This window comes from Oreochromis niloticus, unplaced genomic scaffold, assembly GCF_001858045.2.
Source record: "Oreochromis niloticus isolate F11D_XX unplaced genomic scaffold, O_niloticus_UMD_NMBU tig00000768_pilon, whole genome shotgun sequence".
Lineage (NCBI taxonomy): Eukaryota > Metazoa > Chordata > Actinopteri > Cichliformes > Cichlidae > Oreochromis > Oreochromis niloticus.
Window position 1 is genome coordinate 551,748 of NW_020327243.1, and position 25,996 is coordinate 577,743.

The following is a 25,996-nucleotide window of genomic DNA, read 5'->3' on the forward strand; positions in this document are numbered from 1 at the left end:
CAGAGGCCTGTCCATTAGACTGCTGCTCCAAACATGCAGCACATGTACTTGGCCACAGCTGCAACATCTGTACCTGTGAGAGCTTGTTCTCTGTTGCTGCTCATAATGTACAGAAATGTCAATGAGCTTGTGAGTCTTAGCAGCTGGCTCGGTGCAGAGGAGGAAGAAAATGTCAAGTCAGAGGAAGATAAATGCAGTTCATGTTGTCAACTCAACCTGGACGACTGAAAGTGTTTTTCTTTGTCTTGTTTCTGACTGAGATTCTCCAAAGGAAATCCAGCACAAACACACACTTCACACACTCAAAGTCCTGCACAGTAAATGAGCTGATGAGCGTTTGTGCTGCTGCCTGATAACAGAAAAATAGTTCTGCTGGTTCCTGTTCTGAAAACACACATTTATAAATGTTCACTTGCTGTTGATCAAAGGTGCCTTTTATAATGTTATGTTGGTGGCTCTGGACTCTGAGGGGAACTTTGTTTGGAACAAACTAGATCAAATGTTAACGTCCTGGCAGAGGCAAAGAACTTTGATTTGATACTTGATTTGATTAGATTCATGTTTCAGCTCAGATTGACAGAAATATCTGAACTGCTACTGTGTTAAAGGGAACACTGCTGTTAGAAAGCACCTGATTTGTTTCTGCACACTGAATGTTGCACTTCTCATACTGCAGTACTATTAAAATAAGTACACAATACACTACTTTTGAACTCATGATTGAATGTTGCTGTAACAATGCCATTAATGGTGATTCAAAGTGTTCATGGTTTCCCAGCACAACAAATGATTGTACAAGTGTGACTGATCCACTTTCTAATGTGTGTGTAGCCACACTGTGTGTCACTGTGTCACAGGTGAGTCTGTGTATCCAGGTCCTATGAGGAGAACAGGATATAGTGACTGAGTCCAGCAGCTTAAAGTCTGACTCCATCCTCCATTTAAATAACTCACACCAACAACTGAACAGCTTTGCCTTTGTGTAGCTGACACTTCATTTTAATGTCCTTCTATTCTGGTTCATCTGGTTTCAGTTTCTATAAGCACACAGGTTTCATCAGGGACTCTATGACCTCAGTAATCTTTGCTGGGCCTTAATGCTCTGAACAAAGCTGCACATCACAAGACTAAATAGAAATGAATCAGTCTTTCATTTCTCACTGCTGTTTGACTTCAGCTCTCAATGTCCCACCATAACCTATGGAAAGAATTACTGTCCATCCAGGCTCCTGAACATGAAGCTGATGAAGGTGGAGTATTGTGAGGGCTGATGGAGATGATGATGAGGAATCCAGGAGCAGTGGGTGGATGGCAGCATCACCATGAAGGATCAGTGTGAGAACACATCATCATCCACAAAGAAAACCAGTCTGAGTGTCTGACGCTCTTGTTAGAAAGACGCAGTCCCAGCAGTTAGCTTGTCTGCTAGTTAGCTGAGAGCTAACTCACTTGTACATTGAATACCAAACTGTGTAAACCAGGGGTGTCAAACATATGGCCCGTGGGCCAAATCCAGCCCTTGAGATAATTTCATATGTCAAATATTGATGAATTTTCAGGCTTGCTGATAATCAATGTGAGCACGGCTGAGGTTTTATTCTGATGAGCAAACCATGTGGCCAAACGCTGTAAGAGACAGACTGGGATCATACCATTATGTGAAAGAAGACGGAAATGTCCCATAGACAGCAAGGGTAGTGGTAGAGACCAGGCACACAGAGAAATGGGAGCTGTATTGAAATACAAGCGTGTCAGGAAAGAGTGAAAAGGCAAAATGAGCAGCATCTGGCTGCATTTCAGTGATATTGGAGACCACAAAGCTGAGTGCAACATTTATATAGGAGACAGGAGACGCTGAGAGTAGGACTGATAAAATTAGGAGCTGGCCAAAGTGAGACCCATTTTTATTTCCACCCATTTTCCATTGTGGAGGACAAAAGGTTTCAAACTCGTCCAGGTCTTAAACCTCACGTGTTCTTCCTAATAGCAGTAAATGGATAAAAATAAGGCTTTTATGAAAACACTGAATAAAAATTGCTGCCTTTAAAAAGACTAAATGTACAGTTCAGTATTGAATACTACATAAAATAAACTATATATAAAGTGTGTCTGAATGGCAGAGATGCAGAAATATGTGCATATAGCACAGAGCCACGGCTCAGTGTCTGAATGAGTCTCACAGACCTGAATGTGCTGTTGAAGTCATTTATAATTATAACGTAATTCTTTACTCGCTTGATCTGCTCCTTACCACAAGCGACCAGACGTAGAAGGTTTTGGACTTTAACTATATTTTCTTAAGTTTTACAACTTTTCTTACTGTTAAACACCTCGTTATGGCCATTCATGCTATACAAAGTAATTAGACATGTGTGGTATCTACAGAAATGTCAGAATCTCAGCTAAAAGCTCACAAAACCATCTCAACAACCACCAAACAGCTAAAACAGCAGGTGAACAGATTACACAACAAAGATGTGTAAACAAATCCCCCTGATCATCTGTTTTTAAACATGAAGCGTAGTTTTGGACGTTCATTTACTGCTGGTTCAGTGAATTTTGGTTGGACAGTGATGAAACCTGCAGTCTCAGAATCTGTGAGAAGTCTGCTTTCAGCACGCAACAGCATTGTTGTGCTGTGTGCTGTGGATTCACCTCTGCAAACTCATCACTGTTTTACCATCATGTTTCTACTTAGACAATAACAAAGGAAGCAGTTCCCAGGAACTACTTCCTGTCTTGTTAACATAAGAGTATGTTGCCCTTCAAAACACCTCCACTTCTCCTCTTATTAGAGGACTGCCTTATTATTAATCTGCTAATTCTGTCAGTTGATGAAAGACAAATGCTTGATCTCACCTGAGAGTTTCCAGTGTACAGTGTGGACTCTTCAGTCCTTCAGACAGAAGCTTCACGCCTGAATCCTTCAGGTTACTGTTACTCAGGTCCAGCTGTCTCAGATTAGAGGTCTGAGAGCTGAGACCTGAGGACAGAGCTTCACAGCTTCTCTCTGACAGGTCACAGTGACTCAGTCTGAAAAATAACAGATAAACCATTGAAAAAAATAAAACACTTATGTTGAAGTGTAATGAGATACTATGATATTTAGCAATATTTAATCTTATTTTTGTCAGGAAACTGAGCACTGATGCAGAGCAACACATGGAGAGAATCAGAGGAGAAGAAGTGAAGAGAGAACAGCAGTAAAACAACACTGAATTGTTCAGTGTGCTTTTGATATCAACAAAATGTGTCAAATTTCTTTATTTTGTATTTGTTTTAGTAGAATTGATGATTATCACTTAGATAACAACCACAGGTCAGGTCTAAATTGCACTTTGGTAACAGTTACACCCAGAAATATTTCAGAAATGTGGACAATTTGTGCTCCAATGTATTCAGTATTGAACAAACTCATGTGGAGATTAAAGAATTATTTTACTGTTACTTTTCATAACTATTATTGTTTCTGTTGCATCACTGGTCATTATCATTTCATCAGAGCATTTATTGAAACTGTTGATGTTACATCAAAGTCTGTATTTCAAGTCTGTATTTCAGGGGTAATCACACAGTTATATACATTTGCATTGTTGTGCTAATTAAAGAGTTGAAGCTCGGTCAATTAATTGATGGTTGGAAGCTTCAGCGGCGCGAGGTCCGACTGATCTATTGAGTAAAGTGACCTTGAGCTATGACAGAATTGCATACATGCTTACAATACATCACATATAACTTAGAAACTGAATAGAGGCCTGTGTGTTCAGCCACCGACTGCATTGGAGTTCTGCCTGGTAACAGATGACTCAGAGTAAGGTCATGCACTGAGGTCAAGACACACATAATTTGCCTGCACACATACACAGTATCTAAACTTGTTTTGCTCAGAACTGCAAAGTTGTTTTACCTGCATACGTGACAGTAGTTCCAAAGTAAAGGACATTAAGTGAAATAACAGGATGCATTGGGTGGAGGAACAAAGGAAGGAAAGGTTATTTTTGAATGTGTCCAAGGGTGGGATTACTGGAACTGATGCATGTTATCTATCTGCTTTGGAGCACAAGGGCCGTTATATTTCCTGATATCCTGATAGTATAAATACAACTGCTCATTTATTGTTCGGGGGAGATCGAGGCTGATGTTTTGCAGAGCTCATCTTCCCCACACACGTGTGTGTAAATAAAATCATTGCTTTGACACTCTGGGACCTTGCAGTCGTTTGTCTCTTCCTCAAATACGAACCATGACACTCAGTACCGATGACCACTTAATAGTTTTGATATTTTATTTGAGTTGTTCTCACCTGATCTGTGTTAACTAGAATAAACATTTAAAAACTAAAGCTATGATCACAGATTTACTTGCAGAGCTTTGTTGGAGGCTTTGACCACTGGCAGCAGCCTCAGAAGAGCCTTTTTAAAGGCTCATGTTCTCACTTAGATCATTTATTTCTACTTACATTTCTTTCTGGGAAAAATGGGGATTACTTTGAAAACAGGAAGTGTTTTCCCCAATAAGCAGCCCTGGATTAGTAAATCACTCAAACATGTTCTCAGTCAGAAGAAACTGTCTTGTTATGAGGGAGAGAAGAAAAAGATTGAGGCACAGAAACTTGTTGAAAGAGAGATAAAGCAGCTAAAATCAGGTCTAAAAGTAAAGCAGAGCACAAGTTGAATAAAGGACACTCAAGGCTGGCTTGGAAAGGAATGAAGTCCATGGTGGGGATGCAGAACAAGGACAAAAGATGAATGTGATTCTGAATCAGCAGAAGACTTGGACTCATTGGATTCCAGCTTTGATATCATTGATTTCAATGAAGAGCTTTGTGATTTTAGGAAAGGGCTGGTAGCTCTGAGAGTCCCACTGATGAGGTGTCTGTGAAGGTTCGCAGTCATCTAAAGAGCTTAGAAAAAAAGGCATCTGGACTTCTTTAAGTTTCTTGAAGACGTTTCACCTCTCATCCAAGAAGCTTCTTTATTTCTAGGGTCAAATGGTGGAGAGTCCCAGATTCAAGCCCTGTGGGAGAGTCCGCCAAGGGGGTCATGAACCCCCCTGTTGATCCTCTACCTAATCACACGAGCCAAGGTGTAAAAATGGGTGTAAGTCACAATCAGCCAAGGTTGCTCATTGTGAAACCTAGCCCCACCCTATCATGTGATTTCTTGAGGTTAGCCTGTGTACAAACATACTTCAGCCATATGAGAGTGAGTGTGAGTGAATGAGAGCACACAGGACACTCTGATCTCTGAATGTGTGACTCAGTGAAAAAGAGGATTGTACTGGATATACTGTGACTGACAAACAGAGTTTAAAGAGAAAGGTGTTTGGATTAAAATGGATTATGCTAAAGTGAACGTGCTAATGAAATCTGAACTGACTGAAATGTGAAGTGAAGATTATTCAGATGTAAAAGAGAGAGGGGGGTGATAATAAGGTGGGGCTGAAGATCAGTGAAGGGCATGCCATCAAGCAATCCTGCTCTCTGGATTATTTCCATGAACACTGAGCTGGAACACATCTACAGTGCTGAAAGTGCCCATCTCACCACCAACCTCTCTGTGCACATTCACTTTTTAACCCTTTGTGAGACACTAAAGGTGTAAATCTGAGTATTTATCTATGTTCGTGCAAACACCTCTAATAGGTTACTTTAGCCTTTCCAAGTAATATCTTCCCTTGGCTCTGCTGTCCAGGCTTCTAAAACCATCCTAGTTTAACAAGCACTAAAATCTAGAGGAGAGCTGCACTAACAGGTGTGACTGATGAGATCTGACCTGCAAGGATACTCATGTTTATTTGTATCAGGACAAGCAGGGAAGACCTGGACATCAACTTTGTCAGGCTGCCTGAGTCCGCTCTCCCACATCAGCTCAGAACTCTGCATTATCTACTGAGTCAGACTCAGGGGATCAGGGATCAGAAGTTCTACAAAGAGTAGAACCAGACTTCCTGTATAGAGGTCTGCGGGCCTACTGATCCACAGTGTCAGCACAACTTTCACGTCATATTCATCTCAGTACAACTAAAACATGGTGACTGACCTCAGAGTTTCAAATCGACATCGTGGACTCTCCAGAAGAACACACAGCTGCTTCACTCCTGAATCCTGCAGGTTGTTGTAGGTTCCACTCAGGTCCAGCACTCTGGGATACGAGGGGTTGGACTTCAGTGCTGCTGCCAGATAAGCACAGCTGATCTCTGACAAACCACAGTCCTTCAATCTGTATAAAGAATGAAAGATGTGAGTTTATTAGACAAAGTGTGAGCTTGAAATCATTCAGTGTTTCATCATCTGTTCAGAGCTGAAGAAGGTTCAGAATATAGAAGTTTAGAAAATGGAAACTCCAAACAGCTGAAGCCAACAGGAAGCAGCTTCAAACAAACAAGAGAAAAAACTCTGAATGTTTCACATTAAAGTTGTACATTTATCATAAAAACATGAAAAAGTCGTGTTTTTCCTTCCAGGAACAACAAGGCTTCACTTTTAAAGGTGAAGTGTGAAAGAAATGGACATATTTGAAGTCCAACACCTTTTTCCAGTCACATTATTAAAGCAGACAAACTACAAGCTCATTTTCATTCCAACAAGTCATCTTCTGACCCTTTATTATTATTGTTATTCTTCAATATTTATGGAGGATGTTTTTAAATTAGGCTCAAATATGTGACAGACATTTAATCCCATTTCAGTTTGGCCTCATCCTGGGCCGGATTATCCAACACACACTCTGACCACAGGCCCAGGGGCCACGCACAGCTGTGCTCCATCCAAGAGACAGGAAACAAAACCAACACGATAATAAAAAGCACCATTTGATCTTCTTATATTTTAGCTTTTCAAGCCAAACATACTAAAAACATGAGCACACATATGTTTCCTGATAAAATGATGTGACAGGTAGAACAGAGTAAAGTGGTGGTGTTACAGCCTTTCTCCCCTCTGCTGCCGAGGCTGTTAGTCTCTCCCAAACTCAGCTACAGGACTTCCACATGAATGAAAGCAGCAGAAGTGGCTTTACAAATGAAAGAGGAAGAGGAGAGGAAGAGGAGAGGGAGGCCACCCTGACCATCACTCCAGCTGAAAACATCACACTTCCAATAAAGTTGGTGAGAAAATGTTGAGCAGGATGAGCTGCTGGCTAATCTGGAGGCTGTAGCAGCAGCTCACAGTCACAGTGGATTTCCACTCATGAAAAAGCTCTGGCTGCTTCATTTCTCATTTCATATCAGAGACTTTAAGGCTTCAGTGAAGCTGGACTGTGATGATTTCTTAGGAAATGGTGGGGTTTTTGGTTTTGTTTTTGCTCACAGGCTTTCGAGCGTTTTCCTTATAAAACGCCGTTTTTACCGTTTCTTCCCACAGTAAATATAAACAACGACAGTATTCATGAAGAAAACCAAACATTGCAGATATTTTTATCATAACTCTGGTTTTACGGCCGATCAACACAATTTAAAAACTGGTATAAAGTCCACACTTTTTCCGTCAGTTGTTCCGTCTGTCCTGCTCACATCTCCAATGGTTGTACACGTTGTCATTAACGTGGCTTCACTCCACATCAGCCACGCCGCTTTGCCAGCTAAAACACCGGTGTCGGCACATAAGGACGCTGTCATAGCCTGTCAACGACGTTGATTAGCTGCGTATATATGAATGTGAATCGCATTATTGGCTGGACTATGGGATAAGGTGGCATCGTTCTAATCCCATACAGGAGCAGCCAGTCACTTACTAACACTGATTGTTAAAGTTTTCATTTTAATTTCAATTGAGATTTGATTTTTTTTTTTTTTGAGCGCAATGCAGATTTTCGGTGCGCAGAGGCCGTGCCAGCAGTGTGCAATTGCGCACACGCGCAGCTTAGAGGGAACATTGGGCACCACCACAGTTCACTTCAACAAAACTTTACTTCAGATTTGTTTTCATGTTTTGATCCAGTGATTAGAGCCGTTTCCCCCGTGGGTCCAGTCCTTGTACTAAGCTAGGCTAAACATGTCCAGTGTCTGTCTCTGTGCAGCTTTTAATCTGATGGTAATAAGGTAGAAATGGAGGAAGAAGAAAATGACTTCATCAATCAACATGCAGCTACCAACCCAAATGGTGAGGTGGTGGTTAGTTATTACTGTTGTTGATGATCCCCTACATTATCCTACATTCAAATATATTCTCCAGCTACAATAGTGTTTGTGTTCCTAACAGGATTTCATGAACGTGTTATTGTTCATGTCACATCTGTATGAAACAAAGAGGAAGTGAGGTTTATCCTTCATGATCACAAACTGTTCCAGCATGTAAACCTGAGATCTGTGTGGAGCAGCTGACCTGTACGATGTGCTCAACACAAACATTATTTACCATCAGTTACTGTGTGACTGAACCACGTGGGTGTATGAAACATCGCTTTTAGTTTTAATAGCACATGGCAACATTCAGACGTGAATCTGTACAGTAACACTTTGATTTGTTACAGTGAGGAGACTGTTGAAGGGAACAATGAGGGGAAACTGTAACAGCAGCAACAGAAACCCAGGAGACAAAGCTGAGGTCTGGGTTCCTCTATGCTACACACAGCCTCCTGCTCCTGTACTTTAGTAAACACATAAATATCTCCAAGTACACTTATTTCAGAAACTCTATTAAACTCATTACAAGTTTACTTCAGCTTTAAATTACTCACAACATCAGCACACATGAGTAAACACAGTAACTCACACAGCTACTGTTCAAGTTTAGTCATCTTTAATACAAATATACCCCATTATTATGAATCTCACAGCTACCTGCTCACTGAACTGAACAATAATTCTGTTTTACCATTAAAACAAAATATGTGACTGTAAAGAATCTTCAGACAGTAATTAAGAATCTCCTAAGCAATCCAAAGATAAAGAAAAGTTCACCTGCCAATTCTATAAAGCTTGGTTGTTTATACAATAATATCATTTAATGATCAGCAGTGGGGATGTTTGGATCCTGACCTGAGAGTTTCCAGTGTACAATGTGGACTCTGCAGTGCAGCAGACAGAAGCTTCACTCCTGAATCCTGCAGGTCATTGTTACTCAGGTCCAGCTCTTTCAGACTAGAGGACTGGGAGCTGAGGACTGAGGACAGAGCATCACAGCTTCTCTCTGAGAGGTTACAGCCACTCAGTCTGGAAGAAAACAAACAAACAAATTAATTAAATCAGTCAAATGAAACATTTTTAATGCCAGCATGCAATACAATTATTGGTTAACTCAATAGCTTCATTAAAACACAACTCTTCTTCTATATCAGCACTTACACCTTGTAAGCTCCACCTGCTCCACCTTCTGAGTCAGAAGACATGAAAACAAACTGTAAATCTAGTAGAAACATGATTGGAGATCTTCTCAGATCCATTTGTACATTTAGAGCCTGATACTGAAATATAGCAGCACGGACATTCACAGCAGCAAAGGGTTCTTGTTGATCTGAGCTGGCTTGGCCCTGGCTTATTGAAGATTAAAGAAAGCAGAATCAGCTGTTCAAAACCCCACCAGGCTGCCCGCTGTGACTGAAACAATGGGACGGGTCGTGACTTCTCAAAATGGGCTCATTGAACGCAGCACGGATAAGATCTTGAAGAAGCTCATGGCGGTCATGACTTCTCAGACTTTGCTCTTTGAGCGCTAAACTGCTAACCTCTCGGAGAAGCTCATGGCTCTCCAACGGGAGATTGAGAGACGAGTGACGGACTGTTAGATCAGCTGTGAAACTGACATGCAGTTGCTCGCATCAAAGAAAACCACCATCATTTCATGTGGCTAACAAACTGGCGCCAGCTGTGGTCTCAAGGCTGGAGCTGAACATAACAAATCTCACCCTGATAACAGACGGTGTTTAGACTGTTCCTTCCCATCCTAAGCATGCTTATCCCCTCCCGATGGTGGGTCGAGGGGACCAGCGCAAATGCTGCAGGCCCGGATGCGCTGTCTACACCGGCTGTCTCTCACCTGTTACCCATCCCTGTTGCTTGTCATGTGTTTCTATGGCGTATTAAGAGTTTTCATGTGCTCTGCGCTAAGGTCGTTTTTTTTTTCTGTTCTCAAACTGATCTCCCTGTTGGAGCTCAGTCTGGGGGGAGTTCTTTTTTCTCCTCATCTTTCCTGATGTTGTGCATTTTCCGCTGTTCGGTTCCGGGTCGCTGCTCTAGCGGCTGACCGGCCAGCTACCTAGCCTGACCTGTCTCCCCAATGTGATGTTTGTGTATTGTATGTACGGTTGGCAAGGTCAGAATCCTAACTGCCCCTTGAAAATAAATACAGTGTTCTAAATCTGAATCTGAAAAGATTACAGAAGACGACTCTGTTCAGTAAATATTACGCTCATGCTGTCAAGAAATACCAAAGGTAGGTAAAACTCTGGTTGTTGCAGCCATCCAGTAAGACATGCTTTGTACTGCTCTGCTGCAGTTTGTGACACCTGGTGGATGAGTTGTGAAGGATGATGAAACAAACACTTCACTCAATGTTTTTCTTCTAAACTGAATGTAATTTTGGCAGCTTTTTCACAGCTGCAAATACATAACTTTACCCACTTGGATCCTTATCATTCAAGATTGTGAAAAGATTCTCTACTCAGACAATACAAGTTATTTGAGATGAGAGAGATGATGTGGAAGATGATGAAGGGGAAGAGTTTTCAGAACTTGAGGCCTTTTGTCTTCACTGTATAGGACAGAGAAGACAGGAAGGGAGGGAGAAGTGAGGAGAATGACACACAGGAAATGGTCTTGGGCAGACTCAAACCAGGCCCTGGAGTCACGACTCTAACCTTCAGTACATGGGTCACCTGCTCAGCCAGGTAAGCTACAGCAGTCAGCAGTGTGTGAGTTAATTTGAAGACAATGATGACTATAAGTCAGGTAAAAAATACTTATCATCAGCCAACAAGGGGAAAACAGTGAGCTTGAATGACCAAGCTTTGACCAAGGGTGGCTCACTCCTCGGTCTTCTTGTCCAAAGAGTGAACCACCCTGCATGGCTGTCAATGTGGTGCAACCAAGGCCATCATACAGTACAGGCCATCCAAGCTGATTTTTAACTTTTCCTCCCAGATACCTCCTTAAAAATCATCTAGATTAGGATATGTTGGCTGATCTGAATTGTGTTCTAGATCCAATCACAACAAACAGAGAGCTGTTGTGTGTCCAAGGTGAACAGGAAGAACATATACATGCATAAAGTCAATAAAGTCAGAAGGTTTGCTTTAGACTGTGCTGCAGTTTATCATCAAAGACAAACAGGCTCCATGCTGCCGATAAATGGCATCAAGTTTGACTTGAGTTTTTTCTTTTTTTTTTTAATCAAGATTAAATTTAATAGCAACCACAGCAGAGATGACCAGGGAAGGTGTGCTTGAGGGGATATAGCTAAAACAGCTGGTTTCAGACTGAAGATGAACTGAGGTGCTGCGCCAAAGTCTGTACCAACATTTTGACAACAGTGTGAAAGAAAAACTGGAAGAAAAGCAGGTTCAGGGAGGGACAAACATCTGCTGCAACCAGATTGGAGTGAGAGGAGAGAGCAGGCCAACAACAACAAAGAAACAACGAACACACTGTGGAGGACCGAAGCAGAGTTTAAAGTGGAACTAAGGATGTTTCTCTGGCTGCAGTGATTCACCAAGTAATTCAAATGCTTTCTTTAATGCAGGACCCACCATGCATGGAAAAGCAAGTGTTTCACCAATATTTGTGACTAAAAATAGACCTGCAGTAGAAATGTATCTAGGAGCATGCATGTGAATATAAAGTATCACAACATTAGGCACATGCAGCCTAAGTGTTTAAACAAAGACTGATAACATAACAGCAGCAGTGATGATCAGAGTTTATGGTGGATTCAGCGTCTCGAGTGCACCGAGTTCTGGAGGCATCAAAGAGGTTACAGTTGTATTGGAGAAATCCCAAAACTTTAGGACACAAATTCATACAAAGACAGAAAGACTGGTGAAATAAATTACTGACACAGTTGGATGTTAAAAGTAAAGACATGAGTACAAATGTACTCACAGAGCTTTGTTGGAGGCTTTGACCACTGGCAGCAGCCTCAGAAGAGCCTCCTCTGAAGCAGAGTATTTCTGCAGGTCAAACACATCCAGATCTTTTTCTGATGACAGTAAGATGAAGACCAGAGCTGACCACTGAGCAGGAGACAGTTTATCTGTGGAGAGACTTCCTGATCTCAGGGACTGTTGGATCTCCTCCACTAGAGAACGATCATTCAGTTCATTCAGACAGTGGAACAGATTGATGCTTTTCTCTGCAGACAGACTCTCACTGAGCTTCTCCTTGATGTACTGGACTGTTTCCTGATTGGTCTGTGAGCTACTTCCTGTCTGTGTCAGCAGGCCTCGTAGGAGAGTCTGATTGGTCTGCAGTGAAAGACCCAGGAGGAAGCGGAGGAACAAGTCCAGGTGGCCATTTGGACTCTGTAAGGCCTTGTCCACAGCACTCTGGTGGAGAGATTGAAGTTTTAGTTTGTTAAATAGTTTAGACCATGTAGAGGTTGTTTGATCGTCTTCCAGCAGATTGAGTCCAGAGTTGATGAAGGTCAGATGGACATGAAGAGCAGCCAGAAACTCCTGAACACTCAGATGGATGAAGCAGAACACCTTGTCCTGGTACAGTCCTCTCTCCTCTTTAAAGATCTGTGTGAACACTCCTGAGTACACTGAGGCTGCTCTGATATCGATGCCACACTCTGTCAGGTCTGATTCATAGAAGATCAGGTTTCCTTTCTGCAGCTGATCAAAAGCCAGTTTTCCCAGAGACTCAATCATCTTCCTGCTCTCTGGACTCCAGTGTGGATCTGTCTCAGCTCCTCCATCATACTTGACCTTCTTCACTTTGGCCTGAACCACCAGGAAGTGGATGTACATCTCAGTCAGGGTCTTGGGCAGCTGTCCTCCCTCTCTGGTTTCCAGCACATCCTCCAGAACTGTAGCAGTGATCCAGCAGAAGACTGGGATGTGGCACATGATGTGGAGGCTTCGTGATGTCTTGATGTGGGAGATGATCCTGCTGGCCTGCTCCTCATCTCTGAATCTCTTCCTGAAGTACTCCTCCTTCTGTGGGTCAGTGAACCCTCTGACCTCTGTCACCATGCCAACACAGTCAGGAGGGATCTGATTGGCTGCTGCAGGTCGTGTGGTTATCCAGAGGTGAGCAGAGGGAAGCAGTTTCCCCCTGATGAGGTTTATCAGCAGCACATCCACTGAGGTGGACTTTCTAGGGTCAGTTAGGATTGTAGTTTTGTGGAAGTCCAGAGGAAGTCGACACTCATCCAGACCATCAAAGATGAACACAACCTGGAAGTCTTCAAAGCTGCAGATTCCTGCTTCTTTGGTTTCAGTAAAGAAGTGATGAACAAGTCCCACCAAGCTGAACTTTTCCTCTTTCAGCACATTCAGCTCTCTGAAAGTGAATGGAAATATGAACTGGATGTCCTGGTTGGCTTTGCCTTCAGCCCAGTCCAGGGTGTATTTCTGTGTTAAGACAGTTTTCCCAATGCCAGCCACTCCCTTTGTCAGCACTGTTCTGATTGGTTCGTCTCTTCCAGGTGAGGCTTTAAAGATGTCTTCTTGTCTGATGGTTGTTTCTGGTCTGTCTGGTTTCCTGGATGCTGTTTCAATCTGTCTGACCTCATGTTCATCATTGACCTCTGCAGTCCCTCCCTCTGTGATGTAGAGCTCTGTGTAGATCTGATTCAGAAGGGTTGGGTTTCCTGCTTTAGCGATGCCCTCAAACACACACTGGAACTTCTTCTTCAGGGTGGATTTAAGGTTACGATGACAAACTGCATCTGGAAGTTCTGAATGGGAAGAAAAATAAACACTCAATTCCAAAAAGAACTAATCTTTAAAACATGTTGCTCCATCTTCCATCTCTGGAAAATGTCTCATTTATCCAAAACTTTAAATCTTTAGAGAAATCCTCTTACTGTTCTGCAGACGGTCAGCCAGCTCCTCCTGTTTCATTCTCCTCAGGAAGTTCAGTGTGATCTTCACAAATGCCTCTCTGCTGCTGCTCCTCTGACTCTCTAAGCATTCTGGGTAATCTGGACTCAGAACCTTCTGGATCTTCTTCAGCTCGTTCTTCACAAAAGTGATGATGTTGTCCTCCAGCAGCTGGAACAGAATATTTATGAATGAGCCAATCAGACTGAAATCATGGAGCCAAACATCAGATCCATGTTGGACACACTGACAATCCACTGGTCTACAAAGAGCAGCATGGAGATGACTGTGAACAGAACAGATGTAACAGTAATTGTTGTACATGTACAGACCATAAATATGGAGTCCAGCTGTGTTTGATGCTGCTGGGCAGACTGACCACTGGGAACCTCTGAGCTCTGCTGGTCCACTCTGTGGAGGAACCATGAAGGATTAGATCAACACAGGATAAAGATCCAAATAACTTCATCTGAATCAAGTCTGTCAAGTTTTAAACTCTCAGATTGTGAACATATCAGTAATTTTCAGTCTGTTTTCATGGACGTCCTTTCAGTGGTGATGTCAGGGATGATTTTGAAGAAGCTCATTAAACTGAACCATCAGCAGATCACTGCTCCAAAACCAGAACATGATCCGAGGTCTCCCTCCACCACCAGAACAGCAACTTTACTAACGTGGTAGATCAGTGTAGTACAGATCAATAACTGATGAGTCATTTGATCAAAATCACTGAGTGCTTCACATCTGACCCTCTGATGTTTCTGTGGACATTTTGCATATTTAATGAATGTCTGACAGTTTTACATTCATTCTATGAATACAGTGGAAATGTTGTGTTATAGTCACCATGTTTTTAACAGCATCATAAATTCTTAAGTTCAGAAAATTAGATTCTTTTTTCACAGCTGAAAAACAACAACATTTATTCTCTATTGAAATCTGCATCGTCCACTCCAAAGGTCACAATCTGAAGGTCACATCTGGTTTTGTTCCCTGTGATTAACTCTGAGCATCAGTATGGTGGGATTTATCCACTACATCCACACCACTGTGGTTCAGTGTTGTCCTGATGGAGTAACAGCAGCCAGTATGATCCAGGCTTTAGCTGCTGGGTCTCTGTGTGACCTCTCAGACTGTTTAACAGATCAGACACAAAGAGAATCAGAGCAGCTCTTTAAAGACAAACATGAACCCACTCAGGTCACACTTTCCCCACAGATATGAGCATCACTGTCCTCAAACAGCAAATGACCAAGTCGAACATTTGGATCTTTTCTCTGTCATTGTTTTCTTTTTAATGAATCTTTGTAACAATCTGAGGATGTTTCAGGTCAGATTTATCCAGGAAACACAAACATGTAAAGGAGTCATCACAGCTCTCTGACCTCGTTGGTCCAGGTTCACCACTGAAGAGTGGAGGATTATTTTTGGACCGGTCACTCCTCACAGACGGACAGCTGGAGGAGTGCTGTCCGTCTGACCTCTGCAGACACAAACATGATTGAAGCAGCTGTGATCACACAGACTGCAGGGTGGGCCATTTATATAGATACTTGCTAACAGTTTATATAAAAAGATCAGTGAACTGTGAGATATTTTGGGTGCAGTGTAGTTTTTGCATACAGGTATAACAGAACAGCTTTAGTGTTTGTTTGTTTTTAAATTTGAGTAAAAAAATGCAGCAAAATAGATTTAAAAAAGCAGTTTTAGTGATTATAAAATAGACCGTATCAGATTCATATCCAAATTCATGATATCAGTACATAAAACAGTGGTATGATGCCATCTCTGCCAAGAACGTGAGTACTTGAGTGTTGAGAAACAGCCAAAGGCATTTTTAATCTAATCTCTCCTCCTTGAACAACTAATAACTTACTGAAAACACTGATAGAAATCTGAGCTCATCTTTGATCAGCATGTGAATGTTAAGCAGCAAACAGAAGTCTAGTTCAGTCTCATTTGTACAGGTTACAAAGGTTTCTAGAGTCTGATCAATGCTCCTGATCAGCTGATCCACACCCTCATTTCCTCCTGATCACATGATTGCAGCTCAGTGTGTTCAGGCCTAAATGATGCAGCAGTGTCTCGTCTACAGTCAGTACAACACACAGCAGCAAAGCTCCTACACACACTGAGGACAGTGGACACATCACTACAGCAGCTTCACGTTCACTGCAGAATCCAGTTTAATCAAATGTCTACATGTTACAGCTGCACTTTATATCTCAGAGCAGCTTCTAGCTGAGACCCTCAGACCAGAGAATAAATGACTGTTACAGGGTCAAAGGTCAGGATTCAAACACAGGACTGTGTTTCACTGTTTCAGCATCAACACTGTGGAACAAACTTGCTCTCACTGTGAGATCAACACAGTCAGTAAGGTGTAGTAAACTCCTCTGGATGAATCCTGCACTCCTCCCGATCTGTCACATTGATCCAGCTGTCTGCAGATTCATCACTGTGGTCGGCCTGCTGCCAACAGCAGCTGGATCACTGCTTCATGTTTGAAAGGAGCTTTCTTTATCAGTCACTTCATTATCTGTGGCGTGTCCAGCGGGGTGGCCTGGGGGGGCACAGGCCACCCCCCCCAACCAGACTGGCCACCCCAGGTGTCACCCCGAAGCTAAAACAATAAAATCCAATGAAATATCAAATGTACGATTATGTTTTCACAGTGAAGCTCAGATATCCGAGTGTAAGTGAATGCAGCATCGGCTTCTGCGCTATGAGCATCATGTTAGCAAAGGTAGGAGAGCCAAGCACGAAAGACAGCATCACAGAAAACAGTTTTTCGGCAAAAGATTAACAGTTTAACATAGCTGGACTGGCCATCGAGCATGGCGGAGCTTCCACAGAGGCCAGCAGGTGGATGAGGGAAGGGTAGGCAGGAGGAGGAGAGACCCGAGGCGGCTGCTGGTCCGAGTGTCAGGTGAACTGAACTTCAGGTAAGAAGTTATGACCTGCAGTCTATCTGGGTCAGATATAAACCAAGTTTAGGTGGAGTTTATTTTCGTTGTGCTGACTTTTTACAGTCAGTTACAATAACTCTTACTGCGTGCTAGCTAGCATGACAGAGTTTCTATACAGCTGGGTGGGTGCTATGATGTTACTGATGGTGAACTTTATTTTATTCATAAGGTTAGTTAGTAGAGTTGCCAACGGCTCCTTAAAAATGAAATGGTCCCTCATTCAGAGAAAATATTACAGGTTTTGTATTGAGTTGAGAAGAGACGCAGTTTGTCCCGAACTTCAGCTACAATGAAAAAGACACAAAGCTGGAGTTATTCTGTGTCTTTGCTGCACAGCTGCCTCTTCTTCTCTCATTCTCTCCCCTCTCTCTCCTGTTGCTACTTCAATCATGAAACTGATCAATGATCAGCTGATCGGCTTTTCTCTCTTGTTTGTTTATCGCCCACTTTGCGCCAGAAAGAGGAAACCAGCGGATGTCGCACTAAACAACAGCAGCACCTTTAAGCTTGATCAGCTGTTGTTAGAATTTATTTAATATTAATTTCTAGTATCAGCTGATGTTTGCTGGAGCCACAGCTGTAAAGCTGCTGGTCATGATGTCGGTTTGGATATGTGGTGAGAGGGAAACATGAAGATGAAACCAGGAGATGTCCTTACTGAATCATCAGAGCTGAACAGGTGATGGAGAAACAGGTTTACCTTTTAGGTGACATGGATGAGTTGAAGGGAAGTTATGAACTGTTTCTGAGAGACAAATAACACCAGGATCCTTTTCTACGTAGCTGACAGCTGGTAACTGTGCAGGGGCGGGTCTAGCAAAGTTATGCCAGGGGGCCAGGTAGGGCATTAACAGGGAAAGGGGGGCACAAAGAAATACTTTTCTTTCTTATTCTCATTTAAAATATCTAGCTTTTATTAAATAATTATCTGAATCTTGCAAACAAAGTTTTTATCTGACGTAAAATTGATAGAAATCATACATATACCAACAAGACCGTGTACATCACTGTCACAACAGCGTTTGTTTTCATTCAAAGGCTTTATGGCTTTAATACCTGGTGGGCCGGTCTGTAGTCAAAATGTCTGATTTTTTTGTCCCAGTCCAGCCCTGCAGGTTAATACTGGCAGTGTCACCATGCCAGCTGACTGTATTTCATCATCAGCCAGTGTTGTTCTTTATACATCAATATTACCAAAGTTTACCATAAGGCAGCATAGAAAGTATTTACTTGCTTTCAGGTTTCATTCAAATGTTAGTCTTTTCATTTGTTTCCCCACTTTTTCCCTGTTTCAAAATCAAACACCAGTTTGTAAGAAGATTATCTTCTTTTTTTAATAGGCAGATAAAGTTTTGCATTGGCTAATTTGCCAATTGTATGTTAAAAATGTTTGTATTTTAATATTCAAAAATGTTTTTGCCCAAAACATATGTGCCCTATATGTCAGTAAAAATACTATGCAAATATTGCTGTCCTTGAATGCTGAGTAAACACTGACAAAGCACTGATTGTATCTCTTGTACTTCATCAACGCAGTATCTAAAAACTTTGCACCGTAGTGGTTAAAACCTCATTCTAATAAGAGTTAAAAGCAAATTCAGTTATTAGGTTTACAGGGTTATTGAATGATGGTTAACGGTTGGTAGAATTTTTTTTTAACATTATCTGCCAATTACATCTGCCACCCTTCTCCAAATCTGTGCCCCTACCTGGCCCCCCCAACAAAAATTTTCTAGACACGCCACTGCTCATTATAGGAACAAGAAGCTCATCAGATCCTGTCTCTGTGACACTGAAGGGGAGATTAACAATGAAAGACCAAAGATGAACATGGCAGCACTGCTGAGGAGCAGGAAGTGGGGATCAGACTGAGTGAAGAGTTTTAGGACAGACAGTTTGAGAACATCTCCCCTTCCTAAAACTAATCTCTCTGAGTATTTGCTGTGTTTGTGGAAACACTCCATCACACACCGCTTCACATATGAACATAGGAATGTGTGTGAAACAGAGCTGAGCTGACATTAAACATGATAGAGGATTTACAACATTTACACACATATTACCTCTCTGCAGGACGACACACACTTGATTTAAAGTCAGGAATACCATCTTTAGACCGGCCACTCTGTAAGGACACACAGCTGGGTCCAGGTTCAGGTTCATGTTTGCGTTTAGTTCCTTGTTTCCTCCTGTGAATAATGATGGAGCAGTGATGGGAGTGCTGAGCTGTGACATGGAGAAGAGTCATGGACAGTTAGAGATGGTCATCTCACCTCTGAGCTTTGGTCTGGCTCTCATGTTCCCCACACAGAGTGCTTTTAGAGGGAGGGACTCCCTCCTCTCTGTCCTCACACTGATCCATGCTGCTCAATTCAGCTCACACACACTTTCTACCTTCACCTGCAGAGGAAACACAAATCATTCATGTGCACATCAACTGAAATCCTCCTTTCCATCATGTGTGCTGTCCAAATATCAGCTGCTTCTTTCCTGCTTCATCTCAGTGTCAGCTGAATGCAGTCAGACAGCAGTGTGAGGCAGAGGAAGCTGCCATCAGCTGCTCTACTATCAGTCCACTAGATGGAGCCGTGAAGCACACACGATGCATTCACTGACACACACTGATTCACTGTGACTGGAAGCTTCAGTCAGTCCAACAAGTGTGAACAACATTTTAAACATTTCAGCTGATCCATGATTCAAAGAGGATCAGCAGAGTTAAAGCTTCACACTAATTCTTCCTGCTGAGTTTGCAGAGAACTGCACACACACTGATTCACTGCTAATGAGAAGCTTCTTCCATCCAGTAATTCATCATCCATCAGCTCTGCTGCTGCTCTCAGTCCTGGACTCTGATTAAACACTAAAGCAGCATTTTAACTCGTGTAAGAGCTCTTAGTGTTAGCGTAGCTTAGCGTTAGCATGCTGTGTGGCTAGCTTAGCGTCAGAGCTCTGCAGGTGTCTCGTGTCGTGTGTAAATATTAATCACAGTGACACTAAAGGAGGTAAAGGGCTGTGACGTCATCACGTACGCTGCGTCCTCTGTGGGCTCTGAGTGAACTCACAAAGTACAAACTACAAGTACACAAACACGAACGTAGCTCAGAGAGAGGACACACTCGGCCTCATTGGTCCAGCTGTGAGTCCGTTACCGTGAACTATGGAGCGGCAGATTTGTGCTGAACTAAGCTGCACACAGCTGATGTTAGCCAGGAAAACATTACACACTGACTTTAACGAAGAGACCGGAAATACAAACACACAGTTTGTTGTGTGAAGAAATCAAACATGAGCTGAACAAACAGTAAAGTTCCTAAAGACAAACTGTTAAAGGAGGAAACAAAGCAAACTTTCCATTTCTTCACACACCAACAACAAGCTCCACTCCACGAAGTTCAGGAAGTGAAAGTAAAATTTGAGCCTAATGCGGCGTTTGAGGACAATCAGGGGCATTGAAACACTGTGCTGTGTTCAGAAACTCCTAACACTAGAAGTCCCAGAGAAGAGCCATTTGGCTTTTCTACCTATAAAACCCACCATCGAGCCAAATGGCTGGTAGGCTTTTAGCTAATATCCTTAATCACCTGTGAACAGCTGCTTTTGTTATGTAAATAAGGTGGGGCCATGCTGAACCACTTGGAGTGGTTAGTTTCCTGAGCCACAAGGAAACTTGTGTTTCAGTTTGCCTTAGGGAGAAATCAACACACATGGGTGTATTTCCATTGTTGCTGAGATTTATTGATAAAACAGTACAAAAAAACAAAAATAAAAAAACAACCATTTGTACACATATTTACAAATAACAATAAAAAGTGAGTGAGTACATTTCAACATTTTCAGCAATCACTCACAATCCTGGCACTGCTATGGTATCTGTAGTCTGCATTTACCACATGTGTATCTGTAGCAGTGAACACATCGCACAGTGGCATGATTGTTCTTGCATTTGTGTTTGACCTGACACGTGGCTCTTTTTCCAGGGCTAGGTGTGGAGGGTTGTGTCCGAAGCAACTGTTCTTTTCTTGCCTTCTTCCCAGCCATATGAGAGTTAGCCAACTCTCTTGCAAACTCCACCAGGAAGTCCACCCGTCTTTCCTGCGTCCCGGTGCATGCTTGATACAGCACATGTGCATTCAGTGCTGCCATGTCAATCATGTTATAGAACACGGCAACTGGCCAGCGCCGCGTTCCTCTGCGGACCGTGTACTCCCGCACCATCTGGTCCATCACATCCACGCCACACTTTGTAGTGTTGTAAAGGGTGACAGTGTTTGGCTTCCTTTTGGTGGTGTTATCAGTCTGAACCACGCTGTGCATGCTGCTAAGAATATAGACTGTCTTCTTCCGTTTGGCCGCATACGCCATCAGCGTGGCAGCAGAGGTTGAAAACACCTAAGAAATAAGATAAATTGTTATTTCCATAGCACTTTTACACACAATGAAACACATAAACATAGAACCACAAAAGACCTGCAGCCTACCTGAGTGGTGAATTCATTGCGATTTGTGTATCTAGCGGATTGAGGAATTTCCCGGCGAATCTTGTTGACTGTGCCGAGGATGGTGGTTTTCCGTCTAAGAAGTTTTTGAGCAAGTGAAAGCGATGTGAAGAAATTGTCCGTGGTAACATTTCTGCCCTTGTCTAGGAATGGTTCCATCAGCCTCATCACTACATTTTCAGACAGTCTCTCCCCACTGGGACGATTGGGGTCCTTGCCAAGATATGGGAGGACATTGCAAATGTACTTGGATTTTAGGTCGCAGGCCACCCAAAACTTGATCCCAAACCTGTCAGGTTTACTTGCAATATACTGCAGGAAACAGCACCGAGTCTTTGATGGGAAGAGCTGTTCATCAACGGTGATATGTAGACCAGGGTTGTAGCACGTGATGCAGTTGGTGACAAATGATCCTCACACACTGGAAACTGCAGCGAACTTATCAGTCTTTGCTCGATCACTGCGGGTGGACCTGTCATCAAAGCGTAGGTGTTGCATGATGTCTTGGAAGCGGTTACGCGGCATAGTTCCAATGATCTGTGGGTTTCCCAGGTTTGCTGACCAGCAGTCACGTAGTGATGGAACCCTAGTAACCCCCCGCAAGATCAAGATCTTTGATCAAGATCAAGATCAAAGACTCGGTGCTGTTTCCTGCAGTATATTGCAAGTAAACCTGACAAGTTTGGGATCAAGTTTTGGGTGGCCTGCGACCTAAAATCCAAGTACATTTGCAATGTCCTCCCATATCTTGGCAAGGACCCCAATCGTCCCAGTGGGGAGAGACTGTCTGAAAATGTAGTGATGAGGCTGATGGAACCATTCCTAGACAAGGGCAGAAATGTTACCACGGACAATTTCTTCACATCGCTATACACTTGCGCAAAAACTTCTTAGATGGAAAACCACCATCCTCGGCACAGTCAACAAGATTCGCCGGGAAATTCCTCAATCCGCTAGATACACAAATCGCAATGAATTCACCACTCAGGTAGGCTGCAGGTCTTTTGTGGTTCTATGTTTATTTGTTTCATTGTGTGTAAAAGTGCTATGGAAATAACAATTTATCTTATTTCTTAGGTGTTTTCAACCTCTGCTGCCACGCTGACGGCGTATGTGGCCAAACGGAAGAAGACAGTCTATATTCTTAGCAGCATGCACAGCGTGGTTCAGACTGATAACACCACCAAAAGGAAGCCAAACACTGTCGCACTTTACAACACCACACAGTGTGGCGTGGATGTGATGGACCAGATGGTGCGGGAGTACACGGTCCTATAACATGATTGACATGGCAGCACTGAATGCACATGTGCTGTATCAAGCATGCACCGGGACGCAGGAAAGACGGGTGGACTTCCTGGTGGAGTTTGCAAGAGAGTTGGCTAACTCTCATATGGCTGGGAAGAAGGCAAGAAAAGAACAGTTGCTTCGGACACAACCCTCCACACCTAGCCCTGGAAAAAGAGCCACGTGTCAGGTCAAACACAAATGCAAGAACAATCATGCCACTGTGCAATGTGTTCACTGCTACAGATACACATGTGGTAAATGCAGACTACAGATACCATGGCAGTGCCAGGATTGTGAGTGATTGAAATGTACTCACTCACTTTTTATTATTATCTGTAAATATGTGTACAAATGGTTGTTTTTGTAGAAATATTTTTTGGTTTTTTTGTACTGTTTTTATCAATAAATCTTTTGGAGATTTATTTTCCTGGATGATTGAGAATGCATCAAGACGAACACAAAATGAAGTTCACAGCTTTTAGCAGTTCCCCCTCCCCACACACAAACAAAGAGGCAGTTTGCAGTTAGAAATCCGCAATCATTCACACACCCCCACTCCCCTCCACAATTCTCAGGTAACGACCCAATTTACATATGAATTGATGCTAACAGACTAGCCAAGTTAGCTTCCACTTGGCTGACAGAGGGTTAGAAAAGCCTGGGACTTCTAGTGCTAAACCTCTGGCAGGCTGTGATTTATTTCTGCTAGTTTTCCAGTTTGAAGCACAAACATCTGTCATCACTTTGTTGTTGTTCTTCCTGCAGCATTTGAATATTTCAGCACTAAACTGATGTTTGTTCAAAGCTCATTTCAACCTGTTGAAGTCATGAATGAAAGTGCAGACTGAGAGTGGAGCACATGATGGCATTGTTGTATTTTTACTGAGTTGTATATAACATGTGTATTCTATTTTTATCTTATTGTATATTTTATTCTATTTTATTCTACTGTGTATATAGTATTTTATTCTATTCTGTACAGTTGTGTACTGTATTTATTCTTATTTTATTTTATTCTAATTTTTGCTTCATAACTTTTGCACTGTCCACTTCCTGCTGTGACAAAACAAATTTCCCACGTGTGGGACTAATAAAGGTTATCTTATCTTATCTTATCTTATCTTAAAAAAGGGGTGAAGAAGCTAAAGTATACCAAATCAAAGTATTTGTGCCAAAACATGGTATTTCTGCCATATTGTGGTATTTGTGCCACAAAAGTTACTACATTACAACATGAATATGGATTAAAGATTAAGGAAACTGGCAACAAATTCCTCCACTACAAACCAGTCTGATACCACTTCTTTGCAGTGTTCACGTTTACTAAGGCACTACCCAAAAGGCACCACAAGAGGGCACTCCAACACAAGAGATGACCTATGTACACTGATGCACTTAGTAACAGTCAGCCTCCTACTTAGCCACTACGTAATACAGCGATATTACAGTGTACAAATTCACATAAATTTGCAGGGGGAACAAACAAAGCAGGAACAAGCCCAAAACAATAAAATAACTGTGCTGCCATAGCTATCGCTAACTAGCACATACGCTAAAGGTAACTAAAACCAATACACACAAGTAGCAGGGTAAACATCTTAAGCATGGAACATTAACTCACGTTTATGTGACACACACCATCCCCAACAAATACAGGATGGGCTATTTGCTCCCCTTCCCAGCAGCTCTCTCCTCAGTCGTTAGCCCAGGAACGAAGGAAGACCATCTAGCTCAGAAGTCCCATGAATTCCCTCACTGCTCAGAGGCTGCTGGGTAATGTAGCTCACAATAACACAGGTTTTTCTACAAGCACAAATACTATAACATAGCAGAAATACTGTGATTTTGTTGAAATACTATGCTTTAGGACAAATACTATGATTTGGCAGAAATACTGTTTTAGGACATATACTATGATTTGGCTCAAATACTATGATATAGCAGCAATACTATGTTTTGGTACAAATGCTGTGCTTAGGCACAAATATTATGATTTGGCAGACACTATGATTTAGCAGAGATAATATGATTTGGCAGAAATACTAAACTTTGGCACAAATACTATAATTGAGTGCAAGTACTTTAATTCAAATGTTAGTCTTTTCATTCGTTTTTTCCTGTTTCAAAATCAAACACCTTCTTGTGAGAAGATTATCTTCTTTTTTTTTTAAAAAAAAAGTTTTGCATTGCATTGGCTAATTTGCCAATTGTATGTTAAAAATGTTTGTAGTTTAATGTTAAAATTTTTTTTGCCCAAAATGTGCACTATATGTCAGTAAAAATACTTGTCCTTGAATGCTGAAGAAACTGACAAAGCACTGATTGTATCTCTTGTACTTGATCAACACAGTATCTAAAAACTTTGCACTGTAGTGGTGAAAATCTTATTCTAATGAAAGTTAAAAGCGCATCCGGTTATTAGGTTTATAGTATTATTGAATTATGGTTAATGGTTGGTAGAATTTTTTTTAACATTATTTGCCAATTACATCTGCCACCCTTCTCCAAATCTGTGCCCCTACCTGCCCCCCCCATCAAAAATTTTCTAGACACGCCACTGATGGTGACTCTAGTACTGCATGCTGGAAGTGTGGAAAAGAAGGTCACTTTGCACGCCATTGCAAGACGCAAAAGGCACCAGACACAGAATGACTAGCTTCAATAACAGTAGCTGGCACTACACAAACAACAACCACCACAAGGACAGAGGCAGAAAACAATTTAGAACAGGATGAAGCTGAAGTATACAACATTCATCAGCTAGTAAGTTTTCTGGACGGAAAGCCAGCACTTACGGTCTATGTATGTTGAGTATTGCAGCATCGACAGCGATCAACTCGAAGGAAAATGACGATGGAGGCAAAAATATCCTTAATAGTTTGGGAACTTTATTCCGCATGAACACGCAGCAAAACTTTCCTCACGGGTGCCACTTGTTGGGGGTACACTTCTCCTTACAGGCGTGATGACGCAGCATACGTGCCCTTACAATGAACAGTGCCTCCTTGTGGTGACAATTAAAATACTGTCTCTCTGTTAAACATATTGTACAACATGAGTACACACAATGAATATCTTAACAATGTAAATGGCAAAAAGCTGCAAGTGTTGTGTGATAAACAGTACTTAAGGCAGAGCCCCCACGCACAACCTTTTCTAGACAAGTAATAATGGTGAAAACAGCGTCAGGGCATGTAAAAACCCAACCACTAACAATGCCACTGACAAGGAGTTGTCCCCACAGAAACAGGCATGA

General features: G+C 42.2%; 1 long non-coding RNA gene across 1 annotated transcript; it reads right to left on the reverse strand.

Moving 5' to 3' along the window:
* Positions 1–13,677: 13,677 nt before the first annotated feature.
* On the reverse strand, positions 13,678–13,997 carry LOC112844704 (uncharacterized). The gene is made up of 2 exons (XR_003217441.1): positions 13,967–13,997; positions 13,678–13,837 (listed from the first exon to the last, which is right to left on the reverse strand). It is a non-coding gene; the product is annotated as an uncharacterized LOC112844704 (long non-coding RNA).
* Between the last annotated feature and the right edge of the window lie 11,999 nt (positions 13,998–25,996).